Here is a 24,013-nt window from a genome sequence, read left to right on the forward strand (position 1 = left end):
CATAAATCCAGCAAGTTTCTCTTTTAAAAAGACCAGACACTGTCTCTGCCATGGCAATCCAGCTGTCTGGCCAGCTGCCTGCCCTGCATGCAGGACCACAAGAGCTCAGCTTTGGCAGGTGAGGGCAGCCCTCTCCCAGGGGCTCCTGCACCCTCTGCCTGGCACTGCCACTTGCCCTCTGCTCCTTCCCTGCAGCCCAGGGAATTGGGATGTCCCCAGGGGCCACCGTGTCCTGTCCCTGTCAATGCCAGCCCATGGGCAGGAACAGATCAGCAGAGATCTCAGGGAGGCAGAGCTGTTCACCAACTCCATAGCAAGAGCTGATGTGGAGCAGGCCGCTCAGGGAAGTGGTGGAGTCACAATCCCTGGGAATGTTCAGAAGATGTGTGGATGTGGCACTTGGGGACATGGGTTTGTGGTGGGCTTGGCAGTGCTGGGTTGGCAGTAGGATTCCATGACCTTAGAGGGCTTTTCCAACCTTAATGATTTTATGGTTCTACAAACTTCTGGATGACTGATTTCATCCATGGTCCAGCATGGTCCTCTCAGGCATCTGATCACAGGAGCTGTGACACAGGAGAAAATGGGACTCTCACCCTTTCTGCATTGCCACATCCTTCACAACCCTAAGGAACAAATCTTTTATAACCCATGCTTAAATAAGGGTAACATGTTGAGAGAAAGGAATTACACAGAATAACTTGCATCTGGTACTGGTTTGGAGTTTATCTCTGCACTTCCAGCTTAAGGGGACACAATTTGCCCCCATCCTGCCCCTTTTTTATAAGTTGCTCAAACCAGCAACAACACAGTAAAGCTCTGGGAAATGCAGGAAGTAGTTCTGTCCTTGAAATCTGACCTAAATTTTTACTAAAAAGCTAGCAATTCCAATAAAAGAACGGGGGCACAAAATCAAACTATTTTTAACACATCTGTCTACAGTTAAACAACATTGTTTTTCTTTGTGAGAACTTAGTAACATCAGAAAAGTTGGAGAGACTTCCTGGGGCTGAGGTATTACAGGGCATCTTGTATACCTTGGCATTGTGTGGCTTTCCAGGACATCATTTTAACACTTCACAAATCAGGCTTTATGGACATTCTTCTCTCATAAATCCACTGCAAAGCAAACACAGAAATTACATGTTACACACAGCCAGGTAAACTGCACGGAAGATCACCAGCGAGCAGAGCATTTTTAAAATGTATAAAAACCATAAAGCATTTTAGGTGTTTTATGATGGCAACATTTCTTTTAGGGCCTGATCCAGCCTTCTTTGAAGTCAAATGGAGCCTTTCCATTGACATCAGAGGGTGTGGGATTTGTCTCACAGCAACTTATACCAATGAGAACAATATTTTGCTCTGAAGTCATTACTTTCTGCCGTGGATGTTTGGAAAACAGCTCGTCACCTGACAATACACCCTGAAGGTACTGACAGTCCATGTGTTTTCATTATTTAAAAATGAGACTTGGTAACGGGCTCAGCTGTTTAGGAAAGGTAATATTTTTCTTAAGTACGCCTACCATAAAGCAAATTAGCAAAATCTTCTTCGAGCTGTAACTAAAACATAAAGGCACAGCTGCCCTGGAGGAGTAAAAGGGCTCTCAATGTAAACTCCACTGATATCATCACCATCAGAAGGTCATAAAATTGATTGATTATAAATACAGTCCTCATTTGTTTACAGCTTGCATTTTTGGGTCCTGGGTAATTAGCACATTAACCATCCCTCAAAGTGAGCGCTTACAGGTGCCGCTCCCAGATAGCCAAATTGGAAAACTGCACAAGAGCAGCCTGGTTTGCCTTCCACAATTCCTGGACGGAGGGGAGAAATGTCAGTTATGTGTTTAGCTCCTTGATCACACCTACCCAGGAGCCAAGGGCGTAAGGGGGCATTAAAATGACCTCTTAATTTCCTTCAGCGCTAAGGTAGCACCCAAAAAATGAGAGACATGTCAGCAATGTGAGGGTGATCTCCTCTTCGGGAAGCCTGCGGCTGCCAGAAGTCTTTTAAGATTCTTTTTCCCTCGGCACAAGCCAACAAAGGAAGATAAAGATCACCCTATTTGTGGTAACTGGTACTTAGTTCCTTTTAGTTACACTTAAAATAAACTCTCTTTGAGTTCTCCGAAGGTTTCAGCCTTCAGACACAGCACTACCGAGCTGTAAGCCAGCCACCTTCCTCTCAGCCCCTCTTGGCTCCAAGTTCACGACTACTCTGTGCTCAGGACATTAAACTTTAAAGTCACGTTTTATTTGTACAGCTGGATGCATCAGGTTTATGCTTATTGTCTAATTAGCCAACTAAACCACTTCTGAAAGGGTTTTAATGCTTTACCCCCAGTGAGATCTCCGTAGTGAGTGTGTGTTGAAATGCTAATGGAGACAAAGAATTCCTTTTTGTAGGAATTTGCAGTATTTTGGATACATCTCGTGGGCCAAATCTTCAACTGCTGTGGCTTGGTTGGAGTGAGGCAGGTTATTCCCAATTACAGATGTTGAAGGACTCCTGAAATTTAACAGCATGCCAGAGAAGCTATTCACTAATATTCTGGGTTTCAGATGTCTTAAAACTCTACAGCAAATTTCCAGGTTTTTCCTGTTTTCCACAAAATTTTATTAGACATGCCTCCTGCATCTGGGACAAGATAACAGCTACAAGATTCACCAAGGCAGTAAAGATTAAAGTAGGCATCATCTGCCCTGGCATTTACATGATTTTACAGATTAATTCTTTCAAAACATTCCCACCGGCATCATCTGCTGCACAAGTGATTTAAAAATCCCATACTTAGATTTTTTTCATCCATGAAATGAGAGTAGTAAGTGAGCAAAAAGTGAAGTCGCTGGCATAGTTGATGTCATCTGTGCATTAAAAAGGAGACTTTGAGTTACTTTTGGGGGTATTTCTGTTAATGCTACCAGTTCCTAAATGGAAATATTTTGGAGAACTGCCTCTCCTGATATATTTGTAGAAGTTAGAGCTAAGAGCAGCCTGAGAAGAGCCTCTAAACACTACAACACCGGCAGTAAATAATGCTAATAACCCTTAATTATGGGCCTTATTTAATTCCTGTTTCCAAGTGCCATGAATGTAGCTAAATGAATGTGCTAAATGATAGCAAATTAGCTTTAAAAATGTTAATGGAAAGTTGCTTAGTGCTGAAGGCTGTTTTTTGCCCTTCTGGCAGGAGGGGAACTCATCCATTAAGATTCCTCTCCAGTCCAATTGAATCCACAGATGACCCATTCATTTTTTAGACCCTCACACCTCTGCACACCCAGAGACCCATTTGCATTTTAAATCCAGAAAAACTTAGTTGTTTCACTCCTAAGATTGTTTTGTTTATGGTTGGACTTGATTATCTTACAGGTCTTTTCCAACGTAAATGCTGCTGTGATTCTATGTTTTGGATGACTGAATCCTCCTTACACAGTTGTTTGATTTTGCACTTCAACACCCATCAGTGCATGCAGCAGCCAACCCCAGCTTGGCTCATTTCAGATCTGTTTTGAGTTTGAAGTGGCAAAATTTTCCCTTAAAGTCTATCCAAAGAGAAACATGACAAACTTTACAGGTGCAGAATACTACACAGAACTCCCTTGGTCTGATAAAATTTAGCATCTCAGTGTTCCTGCATCCTGGGCATGATGCCTCCTTGTAAAACTGTCTCATGACCAAACCACAGAAGAGAAGATCAAGCAAATGATTCAATTTCTAACATTTGAAATCTCTGAGGTTTTTATACTCAAGCCAGTTGCCCAGCTGAGTCCATAAACTCAACTGCAGTGGAAAATATGATGTGCTTGGTCAGACAGTGTTCCTGTAACAGTGATGACCCAGCAACATGAGCACAGCAATTTTTCTAGCTGCAGGTGCTAATTTTTATTGAACTAATTGGTACAAAGAAGAGCAAAAATTAATCACAGAATAACCTCAGCTGGAAGGGACACACAGAGATCATCCAGCCCAACCCCTGGCCCTGCACAGAATCCCACCATGTGTCTGAGGCATTGTCCAAATGCTCCTGGAGCTCCCTCTGGAAGGTTTGGTGCTGTGACCATTCCCTGGGGAGTCTGTTCAGTGCCCCACCATACTCTGGGGGAAGAACGTTGTCAAGAGGAAGAGCTTCTGTCCTGAAGGTTGTCCATCCCCCACCTGCAGACCTGCATCACTTATCACTTGTGCTAATATTATTCCTTCTTAAAATTTGGCTTTAGAATTGACCTTTGCAAGCACTAAGAGAAACAGGTGATGAGAGACTACACCACCCTCCACCCCTCTCCCAAACCTTATCTTTGCAAAAAAAAAAAACCAAACCAAAACAAAACAAACAACAACAAAAAACAAACAAACAAACAAACAACAAAAAAAAACCAAACAAAAAAAAAACAGACCAAATTTGCAATTTGTCCCAGAAATTTCTCAATTTCTCTGGCTATTCTGAAATGTTTTGCTGCCATTCCCCATCATTTGTTTTTTGTTTTTTTCACATTGCTGTCCTGCTGCACTTTGAGGTTGGACGATCACTTAATGTAAATTGTCACGGGTACCCAAGTCATTGACTTAAACTGGTTTATAGCAGTTAAGGATCTAGTTCCTGACAGCTCAGCTTTGGCAAAGAAAGGGCTGAACTGTGTTTTGCAAACAAGCAATGCAGTGAACTTCATTCTGTTTCTCTGTTCATGAACCAACACTGGTTTGGTAAGAGATATTTGTTATTCAAGTACTTGTTGGACAGCTTGGATCAACAATGGCTCATTCCAGAAACAGTTCATTTCGATTTCTTGCTGCTCATGGGGTGAGAACTGTCACCTAAATCAGATGGTACTGATGCTAATCTTTGAGGGATGAGTAAGCCTTTTAAAAATAGGATAACAAAGGCCGATGAAGAACAAATATACTTGTTCACATGTAAATGCAAGTACAGATACAAAGAACAACCAATTCCCAAACTAGCATGCAAATAAAAATCTGTCCAGGCATAAACAGAGAGTTATCAAGGACAGTGAGAGCCGAAGTCTGGCAAGCCCAGGTGGAGTAAAAAAGTATCAGCATGGCAGGATGGTTGTAGCCAGTCTAATTAAACTACTGTCCCAATGGCAACAGGATTTCAACCTCTAATTCCTGCACTGACCCCGTTCAACTGTGGCTGAATTACAGTATCCTCCCTGCACAGCTATTTAGGCTTTTCAGGCATGAAGTATTCAAGGCATCCCTTAGTCAAATGCAGCAATGCTTAATTACTCACTGTTGCTATTTGCTTGCATTTTCCTGTTCAGAAACGATGCTAGTCATATTCCACCTATCAGTTCATGTTATTTCTTTCACTGCTAGATTACAAATCAACACTGATACCTTTTTTTGAGGAACACTTTGCAGTCAAGTACACTCTTGACCTCCTTTTTCACCACTCACAGTGTCCATCTCACAGTACTCAACCAGCACCTTTCTCTAAACATTGAAGTGTTGAGGTGAACTTCAGGAAAAATATCAAATAAACGTTGAACTTCCTATGATTTTCTATGGGGCATCAGAATGAAGAGATCAGAATGTCCCTGCACTGTATAGTGGTGTGTGCAGGGTTTTCTCACACCTTTTTCATGTAGGCACAGGCAGGAAAAAAAAGGGATTTTTCAAAGCTCTGTCACTTTAACTGCCTTATTAAAATGTCTCTGAAGATTCTGCAACTTCACTTACTACTCTGCATTGCATCTCTGCTGACACCACGCTCAGGACAGTCTCCTTGGCTTGAGTATCTGCTTGGCCAGCCAAGCCAAACTGACTTCAGAACATTTTATGAAAATGTTAATATTGCTTTGTTACCTTACCAGGCAGATGTGAAGCCGTTCCCAGTTGGATTTCGACATCCCAGTGCTGGTGGGTCAGTGCCTATGGCTGCACAGAGCCTTATGGAGCTCCTCATTAGAGCACTGTTAGAGTGATGTTATTGCAAAGAGGAGTTCCTACATGCCATCGCTGCAGCTCTCACCTCATCACCAGCCAAATGAAGGAATGAGGAAAAATACTAAAAGAAGGAACTAAGAGTGAGCTGGAATTTCACTGAAATAAATATTTTTGTAAAATCGGCTGTACAGGCTAAGCTGTTACTGCATCACCCAGGAATGAAGGTTCACTTCTCCAAGATGCAGAACTTTTCTGTGGATTGTTCTGAATCCATCATGATTCCTCATCCTCACCATACTTTCTCTTTGGAAGTAGCATAAAGAACTTATTCTACAGTTTGGGTCATATATAAAAGCTCCTGAACACTAGGTTAGCTCAAAAGTGTAAAGCAAAGTTTCATAAAAGGCTTATCAGATACAAAAATTAAATTTTCTCTCCAGATAACCACAGGATGCTACAGTCCCCTTTGAATTCCATGGCAGATACTTCACTTAAACTACTAGAATTACTAGAAATAACTAAATCATAGAATCACCTTAGACTGGTTTGGGTTGGAAGGAACATTAAAGATCATCTAGTTCCAAACCTCTGCCATGGGCAGGGATGCCACTCACTTGATCATCATTGTTCAGGACCCCATCCAAATCACCTTTTCATTAACATTTGAAACCAGGGCTACTTCTAAAGAGGAGCTTTCAACTGGCATAAATCAGATTATCTGTACAGATACCAAAGAGCCACAGAAATTGTAGCACTGGAGAATCTGTCCTGCCCAGATTTAGGGAACTCCTGCAGAGCTCTCACACAGACCAGCAGTGGTGTATAATATCCAGATTTCAGGAAACCATCTGGGAATTCCCCACGGTGCCCCTCAGCCACAAAGGTTACCCTGTCTTGGTTTAATTTAGCTGGTTGTGGTCTGCCCCGTGCAGGGAGAGCACATTCTTCTAAAGACTTTAGTGACTCACAGCCAGAACCAACCATTGTTGAGAGAATTTGTTGTTTGTCAGGGGAAGCTGAAAAAAAAAGTTTTGCCAAGTACTTCCTTTGGTAACATCCTATACATTTTAATGTGACAGCTGCTGCCCAGGCAAGGGAGGTAATGTCCCCATAATGAGCTACAGCTAAATAAGTGCATCCAAATCACAAGAGTGCCCTTGAGCTGCCCCAAGGAGCTGCTGTCCTTCCCTCAGGCATCCCGGTCCTCTGCACAACTGATCCATATGAATCCAGCGTTTGATAAACACATTCCAGCAAGTGGCAGGACCAGGCTCTTCTCAGGGCAAAACAGAAAAAAACTGAGAGACTCTGGCAGTAGTAATTCTCAGGAATGTGCTTCTTACACTTTTGATTTTTAATTACAACTGAAGCAATTAATGGTTTCAAGACAAAAAGGAAAGGAAATAGATTTTCTTGGACATAGTGATCAGCCTTGTGGGATAATTAAATGAACAAAATCTGCTGTAGAAGGGAGAGCACCCAGATCTGCCTGTGGGAGGGGAAAAAGTCACCGAGCTCAGCTCCCTTAGCCTGCTGGTTTGCACTTCACTATCTGAACCATCTCGGAGTGCAAGGTCCACAGCATCACTTTGTTTCCCAAATTGCTCCCTAGATCTGCATCAGCATCATGACTCTGTGTCAGGGCCCTGAGGGCACTTCCTTCCACACCCCTGCCCAGGAGCTCAGCCCAAGGCCATCAGTCCCAGCCTGAGCCAAGCCTGCAGAAACCAGCCTGAGATGTTGCTCACCCCTGAGCATCGGAGCACTTGTGACCCCTGGAGCAGGCAGCTGGAGGAAGGTGAAGAGAAGATGGTGCTCAGGTGGAGACCAAGCTCACCCCCACCCCCATCCATGGAGCACCAGAGCTCAGGGAGGAGAAAATCACACATGGGGCTTTTAGACTATGGTGTTTTCCACACTGGTAGAAAAAGAGATCTAGAAAACTTATGCTGTGTTAAAACACCCAACTTTAAACACAGACTAAATTTGGGGGATATATCTCCCAGGAATTAATTCTATCACTACTCCAGCTTTTCCCAAAAAACTTCACAGAAAATAATCCACGAGAAACAGCTTTTTACACCAATCTCACTTTGGTAATTTCACAAAAGCAGTAAGAATTATAGAAAAACCAGTACAGACAGAGTTCCCCAGCACATGCACATTCAAGTAATTATCAATGTTTCAGGTTTCAATTTTTCATTGCCCACTTTGGGGCCTGACTTTCAAAGAACAAAGAACTTCCTGAAAATCAGTTTCTTACATTATAGGCCAGTTGTTAATTAGAGATGCAGGTGTCTACATGAGGCATTTCATTTAGACATTTTTTGCTTACACACTCTGAGCCATCAACTTCCTCCTCGTCCATCAGCTGTGCAACACACAGAGCTTGTGCATCATCATTCAGGGAGCTGAAAGAAGCTTCTCAAATTAAAATAATACTTTGGAAATTATTTTCTGGCAAGTGCATTGAATGTCTGCCTGCTACTTATGTGGACAAGATTTGTTTTACTTTTTTGGTGGGCAAGATGAGTTCTCAAAGAGCAACTCTGATGCAAATTGCCCTGGCATTTAAGTGACATTTTGGCAAAACACCATGGAAACATTTGGTCACATCCTCTCAATGCTTAATTTCTTCCTTAAATGTGCTTTTTAATATGTCACAGTTGTTAAATTTGTAACAAAAATTCCCTTGAGACTAAACAACAGTGCTTGGTATGTGAAAAATGAACAATACATTTACATCAGTAAACCAAGAGAAAATCTTAAATAAATGTATCATTGAGTATCAATAGATGTTACCTTTATGAAATTTGACCATTTTGTGGACTGATCTTAGCAGCAGGATGTCCTAAATAAACTCAACTATATACATATATTGTCATATTCATTCAGTTATGACAAAATTATCCAGATTTGCTTCCTCTGATGGGTTTATTGCTGTCAGTCAAACATCACTGTCTGGGAAGGCACCTAAGCACTTAAATTTATTTTTAAACTTTCATTATTTTTAAATGGCCAGCATAATCCTAGAATCAAATCTTCAAATGTATATCTTCCAGCTATTTTTGATGGGAGGGAAGAGGAATTGAGATTTCTATGCATTCCTCTAAACCTGGTGTGAAATTTGACTGCTGGTGTGTTCCATGGTGTTGCTGCCTTCATGGGCTCTGCAATAAAAGCTTCTGCCTGGTCTAGGCAGGGAAGGTGTCCCTGCCCATGGCAGGGGGTTGGAAAAAGATGGGCTTTAAGGTCCCTTCTAACCTAAAAAAACTCTGTGATTCTGTGGTTCTGTTCTTGCTGCCTTAACTTTCCTTGTGTAGTTTTAACATGTCATTGCATAAGTCCTCAGAACAAGTAAGTAACAACAGAATTTATTTGTTGTGCAAAGTGTTGAGGATGTTTCTGGGCACTATGGACATGCTGAAACCAGTGTATTTCCCAGCCAATATAAACATATTTCAGTGCATTTGCATCTCCCACCAGGAATGAGGACTGTAATCCCATTTTAGTGGGATTTCTCATACAGAGAATTCACTGTGTGCTGGTGTGGCAGCAGGACCATTCAGAATAGGAACTGGCCCATTTGCTTTTTGCTTTAAAAAGTAAAATCAGCCCATTTTGGATTCTGGTTTCTAGGGCAGAAATCCCATAGTGCTTTTAGCCTTGAGCATTTACTCAGACATCCTTTTGGCTTCAATAAGAACACAATCAGCAGCACAATTTAACAGACACACCACCAGTGCACTGGGATTCAGAAGTTCAGGAATCAGTTCTGCTGCTAACTGTGGCCACCTGCTTTACCTCTCAGTGCTCTTGCTCCTCTCCCACTCTGTCTGCCTCCTCTATTTGAACTGTAGGCTCCTTAATGCAAATTCCATCTTCCTCTAACAGTGCTGTGTGCCCAGCCCTGGAGCACTGACCTCTTTTGGGATTATCAAACATCTGTATTATAAAAAATAAGAGCACAGAGACAGTCCTTGCTTCTTGGCTTTACTAATAGATGTGGGTATTTCAGCCATGGCCTATCAGCCCTGTGCTCTCCAGCTTTGTTATCTCTAATTACTAATCTGCTAAAGCTGCTCCCTTCTGCACACCATAACCTTTCCCTGTCTCCTTAACCCACTGCTCTCTGTTATTCCCTGAGACTGCATTCAGAGGATGTTAGTACAGTTGTAAATTCAATCATTCCACACTATCAGAAAATGCACAGGTCAAGCTGCCCCTGCCTTGAGCCCCCAGAGCACAGGCCATGATGAACACACCTTCTTTCTATGCTCAGTCCATATTTTTTCTCCACTGGCACTGGACATGCTCTTTATGGACAGCAGAGGTGGAGGGAACTCGGATTCAGGGGAATGGTGTGCCCCTGACTCCAGGTCTCATTCCAGCATGGGGACAAATGACCATGGATCTGCCCAGGGATGTCCCAAAATCTGATTCCATTCCACCTTGTTTGAGAACTACCTGTAGCTTTCATGCCAGTGCTGGTCTCCTCTCACAGTCAGCTCACTTGAGTTCCCTTTTTCACACCCACACTTCTCTTTATAACTGTTTCTCCTTTTGCCTGGCCAGCAAGTCCCCACTCCTTGTCCTATAAATGTCCCTTTCCACACAGAGGTTCATTGTCCCTGCTTCCTCCTCTTCTCTATCACCACAGGTGATTGTTTTTGTCCCATACGTTCCTGATTTTATTAACCCCACCCAATTTTCTGTCTCAAGCTCTGTCTGTCCTTTCCCAGGCAGATGGCTCTATCCCATTTTTATACCCACTCTGAGCTTCCCTTGACTCATTATTCCCAATCCCTCTGTAAATCCTGTGCAATTTCCTCACGCTGTTTCTTCAGTCATAACCTTGGAAAACTCCTTGCTCCCATTTCCATTTCCCCAATCTTTGTGCTAGTCCTGGTCTTCTCCGAATTTAAGTCACAGACTCCTCCTGTACATTTTCTGGCATTTAATGACCCAGGAAAGAAGGGCACAAAAGGAACAAGTTCTAAAGCCAACCTACATCTGAGGGGAAGCCTCAGCTTGTCCAGCTTCCTCAAAAGGGAAAGTGGAGGGGGAGCTCCAATCTCTGCTCTCTGTGACAGTGACAGGACCCGAGGGAACAGCTGGAGCTGTGCCAGGGGAGGTTTAGGTTGGATATAAGGCAATTTTCTTCCCCCAGAGGTGCTGGGCACTGCCCAGGCTCCCCAGGGAATGGGCAGGGCACTGACACTGCCAGAGCTCCAGGAGTGTTTGGAAAACAATCTCAGGTATAGAGTGGGATTGTTGGGGTGTCTGTGCAGGGCCAGGAGTTGGACTGGATGATCCTTGTGGGTCCCTTCCAGCTCAGGATATTCCATGATTCTGTGCATCCCCTTCCCAGCACTCTGGCCTGGCGTTGTGTTTGGGGCAGGCAAACCCTGCCAGGATTTCAGTGAATCCCCACTGAGCACACACAGACTGAGATCTTCCAGTCTCATGATTTGCCAAGGTAAGGCAGATTTGTATTGGTATAGCAAAAATACAACATCCTTGGAAGCAGCAGTACAAATACACTGTGAAGAAATTATGTAAGAAAAGCTTTTTACTGTTCTTCTGAATGGAATTCCTGTCCTCAGTCACCAAAAGAGTACCTGCTGCTTCTGGGCAGATATTTTAAGGCACTTGATTCATTAATTGCACTTCACCTGATAAGTTTCTGGGCCAGTACCAAAAATAACTGTATTCTCTGCTCAGACATATTTTGAATCGTGCCATGTGATGATGGGGGGAAGGGAGAACATGCAATTCTGTAACCTTCAAAGCTCTCAATTCTCATTAACCAGCACTAAATGTCAGTGCCTTTCTAGCTGAACCTGGCAAAGTTATCAAGAGAGTTTCAAACTGGGACTCCTACAGGAATAAATCCACTTAATATTTGCCCACATCACCTCTGCTGGCCACGGGTAAGTGAATGTGTCTTTGATCTATTTCTGTGAACACAATAAAAGGCAGCATGTCCCCAACCAAAGTAACACCTTTCTCAATTGGATGGACATCCAGTATTCCAGAAACCACTACAGAAACTATTTACAAGAGCATGGAGTGACAGGACAAGGGGAAATGGCTTCAAATCATCCAAGAGTAGGTTTAGATTAGATGCTAGGAAGAAATTCTTGGCTGTGAGTGTGGAAAGGCCCTGGCACAGGCTGCCCAGAGAAGCTGTGTGTGCCCCTGGATCCCTGGAAGTGTTCCAGGCCAGGCTGGACAGGGCTTGAAACAACCTGGGATACTGGAAGATGTCCCTGTCCATGGCAGGAGGTGGAACTGGATGCTCTTTAAGGTTTCTTCCAACCCAAACCAATCTGGGATTCCGCATCTCTATGAAACACCTGGTACCCAGTGGCCTAATCGTGCTGCACTGATCTTCCCAGGACAGACACCAGAACCTTTCCTCTCTACCTGCTCTCAAGACACTGGGTCACATCTCTAGAAAATAAAGATCAGACAAAATCCAGCTGCAATAGCCCAGCCCAGCCACTGTGCAGGTGGCAAATTCCCCCAGGACTCAGTCAGACAATGCTACTGCTCATTAGGGGTGGGTGGGACAGGAGAAATGGGAATAGACATTTCCCTTCATTCATCAAACTGGAACAAGATTGAGAGTTCTGAAAAAAAAAAAAAAACCAAGAACTTGGCAGAGTCAATGACTGGGGACAAATCAGGAGAGACTTTGATCATTAAAAGTGCAAAGAATGAAGGTTAAAAAGCAGTTGTTACATAAAGAGGATTCTTTAGTTACAGGAATGTTTGATCCGATTCACAGCTAAGGATGTGTACCCATTTTAAATGGAAAATCCTTTTGCTTTGGTATGAATTTATCTATCCCGCCAGACAAATTGCTCATATCAAACTGTCATTTGGATGTTCAGCCATTGAAAACACAGTTAAAGCATGTCCCTTAATTAGAAATCCTGTGGAAAGGAAAACAATCCTCTCTGGCATCTACTTACCCTGGATGGTAAATTGGACTTATCATCTGGCACAGCCTCCTTCCTGTTTGCGTGGGTGGATCGAGGCAGACAAGGAATCCTGCTCCCCTTCCAACAGCCCTCGGAGACAAGCAACCTCCCATGCCAAGGTTTCATCTCCCACAAGTGTGTCTCTGCAAAGAGGTCTGGGAGACACGATGAGCTTCTCAGATTAGAGGTGGATGGGACAGGCGTCTTCTGCTCAGTAGGGACCAAGGGAAGCTTAGCTCAGTGTTTTAATGGATAAATCTGTTTTAAATCTGTTTCATTTCACTAGATAGGAGTCTCTTTGATGGGGCTGAATTTATTTTCCATGCTAGTAAAAACAATATAACTCACTTATTACCTTCTGCTACTGGAAAGAAGTAACCCGGTCATATCCATCCTTCCAACCATTTTATTGCTGACTTTTTTTTAATTAAATATTTTGTTCCAAGTCCCAACAATTTGTTATTATATAAAAATTTCAAGCTCATTAAAAATTAAAAGAGGTCTCTAATCCTTACAGGAGTGAAGAAAACCTTAAAAGATTAATCCCAAAGTTTAAAAAGCAAAAGGTAGATTTTACCTTTCAGTATCTGCCTACAGTCAATCAATGCACCTTTGGGATATGTGATATGTTAAGATCTTTCTAATTTAAAGTCTTTAATTCAAGATGGAATAACATATTGAATGAAATTATTCTCTTGTAGGCAGTTTTGAGCTCAGGAATCATACAGTGAAATTCTCGTATTTCTCAGATCACAATTGAGAACCACTCCTGAGGACCTCAGACTACTCACTGATGGGAAAAGACCCCCAAATGCTCTGGTGGGAATTCATTGATGGGAAAAGAACCCCAAATGCTCTGGTTTTGTGCTTGTGGTGACAAATTCACGAGCTTCCAATGTTATGCACTGGCAATGTTGATGTACTACATCAAATTTCTTTGAAAAGTTGTTTTGTTTATGGCCCCTTTTTACAGGACATTTCTCACTCTATAGGAAACAGATCCTGAGCTCTCAGCCAGCATGGTCAGTTCATTTGAGATGAGCTACATCAGGATTTTACCTAAAGCAGATCTAACAATTTCTCCTCTCCTTCAGGAAGAGCTCCTGAAGGGGTTATCAGATCAAAGGGCATATGCAAGAAAACTGCATCTCTCAGGTTTTCCAGGTTTTACAAAAGTTACAGACCAGCATCACAAAGCCTTGGTAAAAAATTTCCTCTTATCCCACAAATGGACCTGAGGAGACTGAAGAAGTGACATAATCCTGTTCTACAAGGGCTCCACATAAGCAGGTTCAGAGGTGCAAAGGAAAAAGTCATACAGAAGGGAACCTGCCTGTGCCAATCTTTCTCTGGGAAAGCTACTTCTGTTGTGGGACTAGTTCCACAAGTCTGGAGTGGTCCTGTTCCTTTTCCATCACTTTCCCCACCAAGAAGTTCCCCATTTCTTGGCTAGGCTACCCAGGACAGAGGCCGAGGAGAGAAGATTGACTGCTAGAAGCAATAAAAATAAAAGCAGGGTATTAAATAAGGCATTGCTGTAGAGTAATAGGGAGGGTGGAAAGGAATGGGCTCATGCATATTACAATCCTATAAAAGAAAGAATTCTTAAATGAGTATTAAAGAGGGCTGAGTTACAGCATGAGAAAACTAGTTTAATCACCTATTGTGCAGCTGTGGTTAATTTTGTACAGATTTTACAGACATCCCAGCTATCATGCAATGCTCCATGCAATCACTGTGGGTGACACTCCACTTTTATCACAAGTCCTGTTAATGATGTCATTACTTGGGCAAGTCTTCCATCAACCTCAGTTAGATGTTTCCTTAAGTAGGACCCGAGGTCAGATAACACCTGATGAATATACATGGCAGGGGGACAAATCTGCTTCCTGACTGCACAGAAGAGAAACATATGGTATGTGGGGATACAGAAATACACACACATGCTTCCCACCCTCCACCTCAGCAGGATTAGGTCCAACCATCTTGGTAACAAACCTTTAAAGCCCCTCTGGTGAGGGGTGTCTCCATGGGAAAGCCATGTAATAGTCTAAAATTCATTGGAATTCTAGTCCTTGCTTGGGAATGTAAATTACTTTCTACAGATTTGGTTTGACAATTCATTGATAGCTGATTGATCTCATGACATCTAAGTCATGACTGAGTGATCAGAAGACTCTTTCTGATGACCACCTGAAAATCTAACAAACAGGGAGCTTGATGGCTAAACAAGCAATTAGCAGTGCCAAACTAGATGATTAGTTATCAATCAGCTCAGCTGCTGTTCATCACTTTAAAGAGTAGCAGCAAGCTAACTGGAAAATTATCCTTAATCACTTATCAGTTTGGTAAATCATGGAGAGCCAAATGAGCTCAACAAGTTGTTCATTAAATCCTAAGCAAACCCAATCTCTTTTCATTGTGCTTTTAAATCTCCAGGCATCATGTGAAGTGTGTCTTATCCTGACAGGGACATCCCCCACACATCCAGGAAAGAAAAAGAAAAAGATAAGAGTCATATTTAGTGTAACTCAGTGAAAAGCCAATTTTTCACTTGCCAGACAGCTCATGCCCTTAGAAATAAAACTACAGACAGCCCACATGCCCAGACCACCTGTAGCAGGTTCACCACCACAGGGAATTACACAGTGCATGGCAAACACATGCAGATCTTGGAAAAACATAGATTCTTCCCATCTCCTGCCTCAAGGGAGAGAAGGAAGAGGATTAGACCTCCTAGAGCTGCAGAGCCCAAAGTCTGGGAAAGGGTTAATCTGGCAGCCCCAGAACCTGAAAAGAAAGAAGGAGCAGCAAGGAGTGGGAGATGAGATAATTTGCACCCAACTAGTGAATCCACAGGAATTACTTGTAGGCTGCACACTTTAAAATACCTCAATTCTTGCTTAGTTTGCATTTGAACATCAAGGTTTCTTCCATTATAATGGCTATTGCAACAGAGTCATTGCTAGACTACAACATTGTCACTGAGCTTCATGAAATTAAGAGTAAGCAGACCCTGGAACAGGCTGTGCATTGAGGTAACTCCTGTACTTTCCCTGGCTTTAAAGCCTGGTGGGAGCACTTGCACTTGATGTGTTACTGCACCTGCTGTCCCCAGATTTGGGCACACACTGACAAAGGAAGGCCAGCCCTGTCCCCAGTGTACTGATGGGAAATTGCAAAAGGAATCACTGATGTCACCATTTCTGATGTGGGAATGTATCGTAAACACACTCCCTCACGAAATGAAAACTTCTCCAGAAGAAGAAAGGAAATTCTGCTCCTTGGAAAAAAAAAGCCAGATGACTTGGGTAACAATAGTTAATTTTCCTCATGGCCACAGAAAAAACAGTTCCTGGCTTGATTGGAATTGTCCATATGTGCTGATATGTGTTAATGTTAAATCACTGCTTGGTTGAGCCTCTCCTGGTGACCTGGAGTAACAGTGGAAGCCATTTCATTTCTTCCTTTGATTTTCATTGTTGTTCTTCTATGAATTACTTCAAACATAGAGCTAGGCATTTCCTGACCTTCAGACATATTGTAGCTGCTTCTTTCCACTGGTCTCTCAGTATTAGAGAGAAACCAGCCAAGATTTAGAAGCACTTGTAGTTGCAATGCTTTTGTGCACTCCAGACCCAGGGTTCCTGGTCCTTGGTGACTTTTGATTTTTTGACTTTTAATCTGCTGAGTAAGTGCTTATCAAAGGAATGGCATTTCTGCCCCTGTGTGTTTGAAGTGCCACAATCCTGACAGTTGTGCAGCAGATGGTTCAGTGACACAGCAAATGCTGCAACACTGAGGGATGTCTGTGCTCCTGGATGGAAAGCTCTCCTTACCAGGCAAGTGAATGTCACATTTTATGTTCTTCTTCCACCTATCCAAGCTGATCCCCTTCAGCCCTTGTGGTGAGGTTCCCAAGTAGGCATGAATGACAAACAAGCACAAGTCTGGAACAAGTATTTCTAATCTGATAAGAATTTTTGAAAATGCCAATCTGTGTAGCTAATTTTTATTCACTCTTCCAGTTGCTGCTTCCTCCCCTGTTCTTCTTCCCATGAATATTCAGGATATTCTTTATTTATGGATTACAATGATCACAGCCTCTGAGGTGAGTACCGACAAACTTCTATCCTGTTCTTTCAGTCAGCAGCCTGCCCAGTGACAGAGTAGAAAAGCAATAACATAAGGTTGGCTTTGCTTTAGCAATCTTCTAGTCTTTGGGAGTTATCTGGATGTTCCCAGTACAGCTGCAAACACGGAGAGGAAGCAGTTGTACAATTTCATAAGTACAATTTGGACAATGAAGCAAAAATACCTGGAGACAACAGCAAAAGTAAGAGCCACAAGATCAGCTTATCCCCCTGTGTCTTTGGGAAGCAGGGAGGCATAAACCTCCTAAATTTTATCCTTGTAATTGTACTGAGGCATTCACATCAACACATATAAAAAGATTAAAGTAAAACATAACAATTGTGGTTTATCTCCTTAATATTTAGGCAATTTCCTTAAAAGGAAATGCATCTTATTATCTTAACATGAGTCAGAAATTTTTAAAGAAAGTTAACTTTCATTCATCTCAGTGACAACCTAGCAGTGGGGGATGGAAGAAGCCTCAAGTTTGATTAATAAAAGTTTGCAATCACAACTGGCCATTTTGAGGCCAGAACCCAAAAACCAGGAAGGGCAGTGAGAAGCAAAACCCCACCTGAGTTACTACAGCTGCCCTGGCCAGCAGGACCCTGCCCACCTGCTTCAGCTGCAGGGTCAGGCTATAGGTAGCTGGGAAGCCCATCACAAGTGTGTAGTCAGGCTTGGGAATGTAACTTTGCACTAAAACTGTAAAAGACCTATTGAACAGAACTTTTCCAAGCATGATGTCAGTGGGTGGGGGCACTAACAGGCTCATGATAAGCCAAGTATAACCACAGCTGAAATAAAACATTTGCATATAAATTTTCCCTCCTAAAATTTATTAGCAGCAGAGAGATAATGGTGTAACGAGTTGATGAAGAGTCACCATGAGATCATATTTGACTTAATGTGGGGCTTGTAGGCATTGTTGCACAAAGGAAAGGCTCATTGTGTGTAGTACAGTAAAAACTGCGGTTTAAAACAAAGGGATAAAATAGTTGCCTTAACACAGCAGCAGCATTGTCATTGTAAATCTGCCATGCCACATGTTTTATTACATTTTCATAGCAGAAGAAGGAATTTACGATGTGATACTACAAGCTCCGCCAGCCTTCTTCTGTCAGTGGGGTACCTCTCTTAACTCATATCTAAAATATTTGCTGATACTGAAACGTGACTGTGAGATACAAAAACAGTCGTTTACAACTTCAGAGGACATTATATTCATCTAGCTTAGAGCAAAAAGAAGAAAAACAAATCGCCTGAGCATCAATTTCTGCAGAGAGCGGGCACTCTCTGAGGGAACAAAGAGAGGGAGCCACCGCTGAGCTGAGGCTGCTTTTGTAGGTGAAGCAGTAACACCAAGATGATGTTGATGTTGTTGTTGTTGTTATTATTATTAGTAGTAGTAGTAGTAGTACCACAGAAAAAAATTGGTGCCAAAGGTGTATGTGAGAGCTTTACCTTCATCATTACATTTTGGGGTAATATTCACCCAATGTGGACATTTTGGACTTGAATCTCGTGTAGCCAAATATCAACAGCAATGGGTCAGGGCATTGCATTCATTCCTCCTGGCTTGAACAAAGTCACAATATGCTCCCCAATATGATAATTTACTTCCTTTCCGGGGGCCAGTTACAGGATATTCTGAATATGCTGGCCTAAATACAATTGTTACTTAACCATGACAGGACCATGTACATTCTAAATACAAGCAAATACTTTTGATACTAAAGGTTCAGTACTGAGAACCCTAAAATTAGAACAGGTTCAGGTGACACTGCAAATTTAATTTGATCAAGTATTAGGCAGGTTTCTGTTCACCATAGTAGATAAAAAATTTGGTGTCAAGTAAAGTCTTAGGCAAAAAGAACAAAGAAAAAGAGCCACAGCTTAAGAGTAAGACAACAGTAACAAAAATCTAGTAGATTGGTTTTAAATCAAGAGAGAAATAATAAGAAAAAGAACTTCAAAATCATTTCCAGGGAGGAACATTCCATCAAGACAAAGTCATCTGTCCTTGCTTTCCCAAAAGCAGCATGATCAAAGCTGATTATGGGATTTCAAGTCCTGAATGTTTCTTTGTATTGCCCAAGCAGAGAGAGAAAATGCTTGATGATACCAAAAGGACAAAAGGAAGATCCTGAGATATTACAAAGCAGGGAGCAGGATTTAATGTCTTTAAAGGCAATCAGTGCCTCCATCCCACCCATGTGATGACGTGAGACACAGTCCACCAGGGTTCTGATTGGCTGTGCAGTTTGAGGTAATGCACTGATATAACACTAAACAACAACATATGCACAGCATTTGTAATGAGATTGGACTTTTAAGCTTCTGAAACAGTGGGAAATAACGGGGCTTTTAAAAATACCAGCTCTGAGGTAAGGAGAGGGTCAGCCCAATACAATTTATAAATATAAAACCAGTTGCATAGCTGAGTTTCACTTTAAAATGTAAATTATTTGAAAGACTAAGAGGAAGCCAGAGGAGGAGTGAGTAAAAGAAAGCTGGCAAAGAGGAAAGAACAAGAGACAGCAGAAGAGATGGGAGAGAAGGATGGTAGAGCCTCTCACAAACTACCCCAGTATCACCTCTGGAGCTCCACCTCACACACCAGTTACTGACTGTCCATTGGTCTGAGCAGCAAACTCTGACCGCCAGAGTCTGAGGGGTGACTCGTCCTCAGTGACTGAAATGAAGCCAAATCTTTGTTCCTCTGTAAGGCCCTAGCTGCAAACATCATGTGCTGACAGCTCCATCAGGATTGATGGACCAGATGAGGCTAGTGCCAGACACCCTGAAGCTTTTACTGCAACTAGAGTGGATCCAATAGATTGACATGAACTTAATAAATTTGGTGAACTTGAAGACTATCATAGAAGCACAGAATATGCTGAGCTGTAGGGACCCACAAGGATCATGGAGCCCAATTCCACACTGGGCCTGCACAGGACAGCCAAAGATTCCCACCATGTGCCTGAGAGCATGAGAGGTTCAAACAGTGCCAAAGCCAAGAAGGCCTTAAACAAGGGACTAGTGCTGGGCACAAATATTCAAGATTGTCAAATTCCAGTGGCAATTTTGGTAGAAATATTGGACCAGACAGAATCGCACTGAATTCACATCTTTGCAATCACAGCCAATGACACAGAATCCTCTATTCCAGGACAACATTTCCTTCACACATTATCCAACATTACAGGTCACTCTGTATCATTACTCAGTTCCTTACTGAATGAACTTCACTGTAGCCAAAACTTTGACCTGCCTCAAGAAGAGCAGAAGAGATCAGTGGCTCACCAAAGCGGTCATGGGAATTTTATACATCAAGGAACCTAAGAAATAGATAATTGCCTTGAAAACAAGAAATCCCAAGTCTCTTCTCTCAGAAATAGAAAGGAACTTAGGGGAGGCCAGTTTCCCCACTCCTGTGGTAACAACCTGGAACCCACCACGTGTCCTAGATGTCAGTCTTGCCACGTCAAACATATTTTCATCTTGGTGCCATCTCAGCTGGTGGTGATTTTACCCAGGAAAACTCCAGTTCTCCAACACCTATGCACCCAATTTAGGATATATATCCTGAAACCTCTTCCATTAGGATCTGTTCAGAAGTCTGCTCCATTTAGGCTCCACACTTCTCTTTCTTGGGTCTGATTTTTAAGGGCATCTTACTGCTTTCAAATCACAGCATCTGCACCAAGATCTTTTCACTCACAGCACTGCCACAGCACTCGGGAAGTGGCACCTCCTGCTCACCAGGCAGCTCACAGCACTGGAATTAGTCTAGGACTGTAGTCCCTCATCAAGCAAAATGACTCAAGGAGGATTTGGCAAGAGAAAGAACAGCAAAATCAGACCTGAGACAAATGCAGCTCTCCAAGAAATTCCTTTTCACTTGCGAGCAAGGCACAGACTGGAGCTGCCTTCCTGTAACTTACCCCCACCCTCCTGCAAGGCAGCATTAGAAAGGAGACCGTCACCCAGGGATGTTTTTCGACAATACTTCATGTCCTCTTTTACTGTCTTCTTTTTAAGCCACTTCCAAGCTCAGATCCCTTTGCTCCATACTCAGATCAGACTAATAAGAACACCACCTCAGGGAAAAGACTTGTACACAGACAGACTTCCTCTTCAGAGGATCAAACAGACCAGACTGTTCCTTTTCAAGTTTTATTAATCCTGGTTCATAATTTCCACCACATCATTAGTCATTTCCTATTATTGAATAGCTGGTAGCAGCATCATCACTCAGTAAATAGCAAGATAACCATGCCACCTGCAATTTCTTGGCTGATACCTACCCACAACCACATCTGGGTGAAAGACGGTGAGGTAAAATTAAAAGCCAAATCCTGTAGACTTTTTTTTGATCTGTGGCTCATTTCTTTTATTCACATCATCTGCTCAGCTGGCTACATAAGCTGCTGCAGACCTTGTTTAAAAACAGCTCCAGAAGATTAACACTGAAACCACCAGTTTCGAAATGCAGTGATTTTCGCTGGAATTTCCCTTGCTGAGGCACACAGGGTCTTTGGAGAGCTTGCTGATTATCAGGGTTTATTCTTTGTTTGGTTTTCTAAGCTTTTCTTAGTTTGTCAATATACGTTGGGTGATTTTGATAGCAAAATGAGTAGAGAATTCAAGTGCCTTGAAGCAAATCTGTTTTCTATTCAGGTTTCCTTGCCCCTTCCCTAATAAAGCTTATTTTTCTTAATAATATCCTTTCTGCCATCTGGCTCAAGCAACTAATTGGGAGAGGGTAACCTGGTCTTTTCAGTGTGGTAGCTAAACACTTAAATTTCTGGAATGTCCTCTTGGACATTCTTCATTCTTCCCACGCTGAAAGGATCTCCACACACAAGTTGTGTGTTGGGGTTTCCATGATCACTTTGTTCTGTATCAGGAGTGTGTAGCTGTGATGGCCCAGAGGCAGATGTCAGATGATGAGAAAGGGCTCTTCTCCACCCAGGCAGCAGCACTTCTCCCCTCTCCGTCTTCCCATTACCTCAGGATGTTTTCCAGCCTGAGCTTTCCCCACGTGCTCCGCGGGAGAGCCTGGTGGAGGCTCCAAGCCAAGTTCACAGAAGACAATGAGTCTTTCCACCATCTCCAGGGGCAGGGAATGGAGCTCCCAGTTCCCAGGCTTGTGAAAGGATTTCCTCCCTTTCACTTGTCCCCATGAGTGCAGCCTGGTACTCTGAGCAGCTACTGCAGTGTGACTCCAGCAGCCAGGAATGACTTTGGATTTATGGCTGGGGTTTCTGCCACAGCCTTCCTGCATGACCTTAGCCAAGAAGTCACTCGTTCTTAGACTTTCTCAGGGCCTGTTGCAACACATCCCTGCTGTTTCAAGAACAAAAATTGGTCATTAGAGGTCAGCTGAGTCCAGGTGAAAAGAGATAATTAAATACCTCATGACTAATGCATCTAACAGCCTTTTGGGGAGTACACAGCTGTTTTTATCAGGGTGTGACCTGTCAGGACAGCAGTGTCAGGCCTGCAGACTCCTTGTCCCATCACTCTGGCACTTTCAGGTGGAGTTTGATAAATCCAGGAGCAGAATTATGTGATTTTGCAGCACAAGACTGTGGTAACACTGACATAGGAGACACCCTCACTGAGTGAGTCTCTCCTGGCACTCCTTGGCAGCTTGTAGATCCCTGACTGTGACCTGCTGTCACTTGGTGCTTCAGTCTTGTCTACAAGAGGTAGCAGGAGCTGGCAATGCCTGTTTGCACTCACTCTGCCTGCAGCATGAGAGAACTAGATTTCATAGTCCAAGAGGCCCAGCTCACCAGGTATGTGTTACTTTATATATATATATATATATTTATCTCTTATTTTCCAAAATAAAACCTATGCTGTTAATATAGACACATTTGTACAGAATCAGAGAATGGTTTGGGTTGGAAAGGACCTCAAAGAGCATCCAGTTTTACCACCTCCCATGGCAGGGACACCTTCCACTATCCCAGGGTGCTCCAAACCCTGTCCAGCCTGGCCTTGGGCACTTCCAGGGATCCAGGGACAGCCACAGCTTCTCTGGGCACCCTGTGCCAGGGCCTCAGCACCCTCACAGGGAAGAATTTCTTCCTGATATCTGATCTAAACCCCTGTCTTTCAGTTTAAAAAATTGCCTCTTGTCCTGTCACTATTATATATTGGATGTTGCCAGTGTAAAAAGTCCCTCTCCCTCATTTTTGGTTTTTTTTTTTTTTTTTAATATAACATACATACTATATGACACACTTATATTGTAAAAAAGCCCCTAAAACCTCACTTTCCACAAGTGTATTTCAAATCCCCTGTCTGTGTGAACAGTCCCTAACCACCTGTTCTATTTTATAGTGAAATACACAAAGCATAGGAATTGCTTAGATTGTCTATTTACTTTTATGCCCACAATACAATCATCTCTCAAACTCATAATCTCCTTCCTCCCTGACCTATCACCCTAATTCCACATTAATTTTTGTGGCTCTGTCCCCTCTGTGGTATAAAATGGAATTATTCCCCTCTTGAGCGGGGAAAGGAGAGGAGTACATCTCTACAGGTCAAAAATATTGCATGTCCAGAGCATGATATTGCAAAGTACTTCATGTTTTACATATTTTTAATGTACACACATTGTAATATTAAGCTCACTTGCAAACAGATGAAGCTCAGTACCGAGAAAATGAAAAACATAAGGATAATAAAAGCATCTCACTTCATACAAGACCACTGTGGCAGCATGAAAGGCGCAGCTCAGTGTCTAAATCCCCAGGATCACCTTTTTTTTTTCCTGCTCCTCCATGTCTCACTCAAACTCCCACACCTTCCCTCAGTTTGGATAGTACATTCCTTCCCCCAGGTTACTCCTCCTCTCAGCTCTCCTGGCTCCTCACAGCTGGGGAAGCAGAATTAGGGTGAGGTGGCCTCAGTTCACCTTCACCTCATCTAACTCCTCAGATGTCATCACAGACTCC

The sequence above is a fragment of the Lonchura striata genome, chromosome 6 (genome assembly GCF_046129695.1).
Source record: "Lonchura striata isolate bLonStr1 chromosome 6, bLonStr1.mat, whole genome shotgun sequence".
Taxonomy (NCBI): domain Eukaryota; kingdom Metazoa; phylum Chordata; class Aves; order Passeriformes; family Estrildidae; genus Lonchura; species Lonchura striata.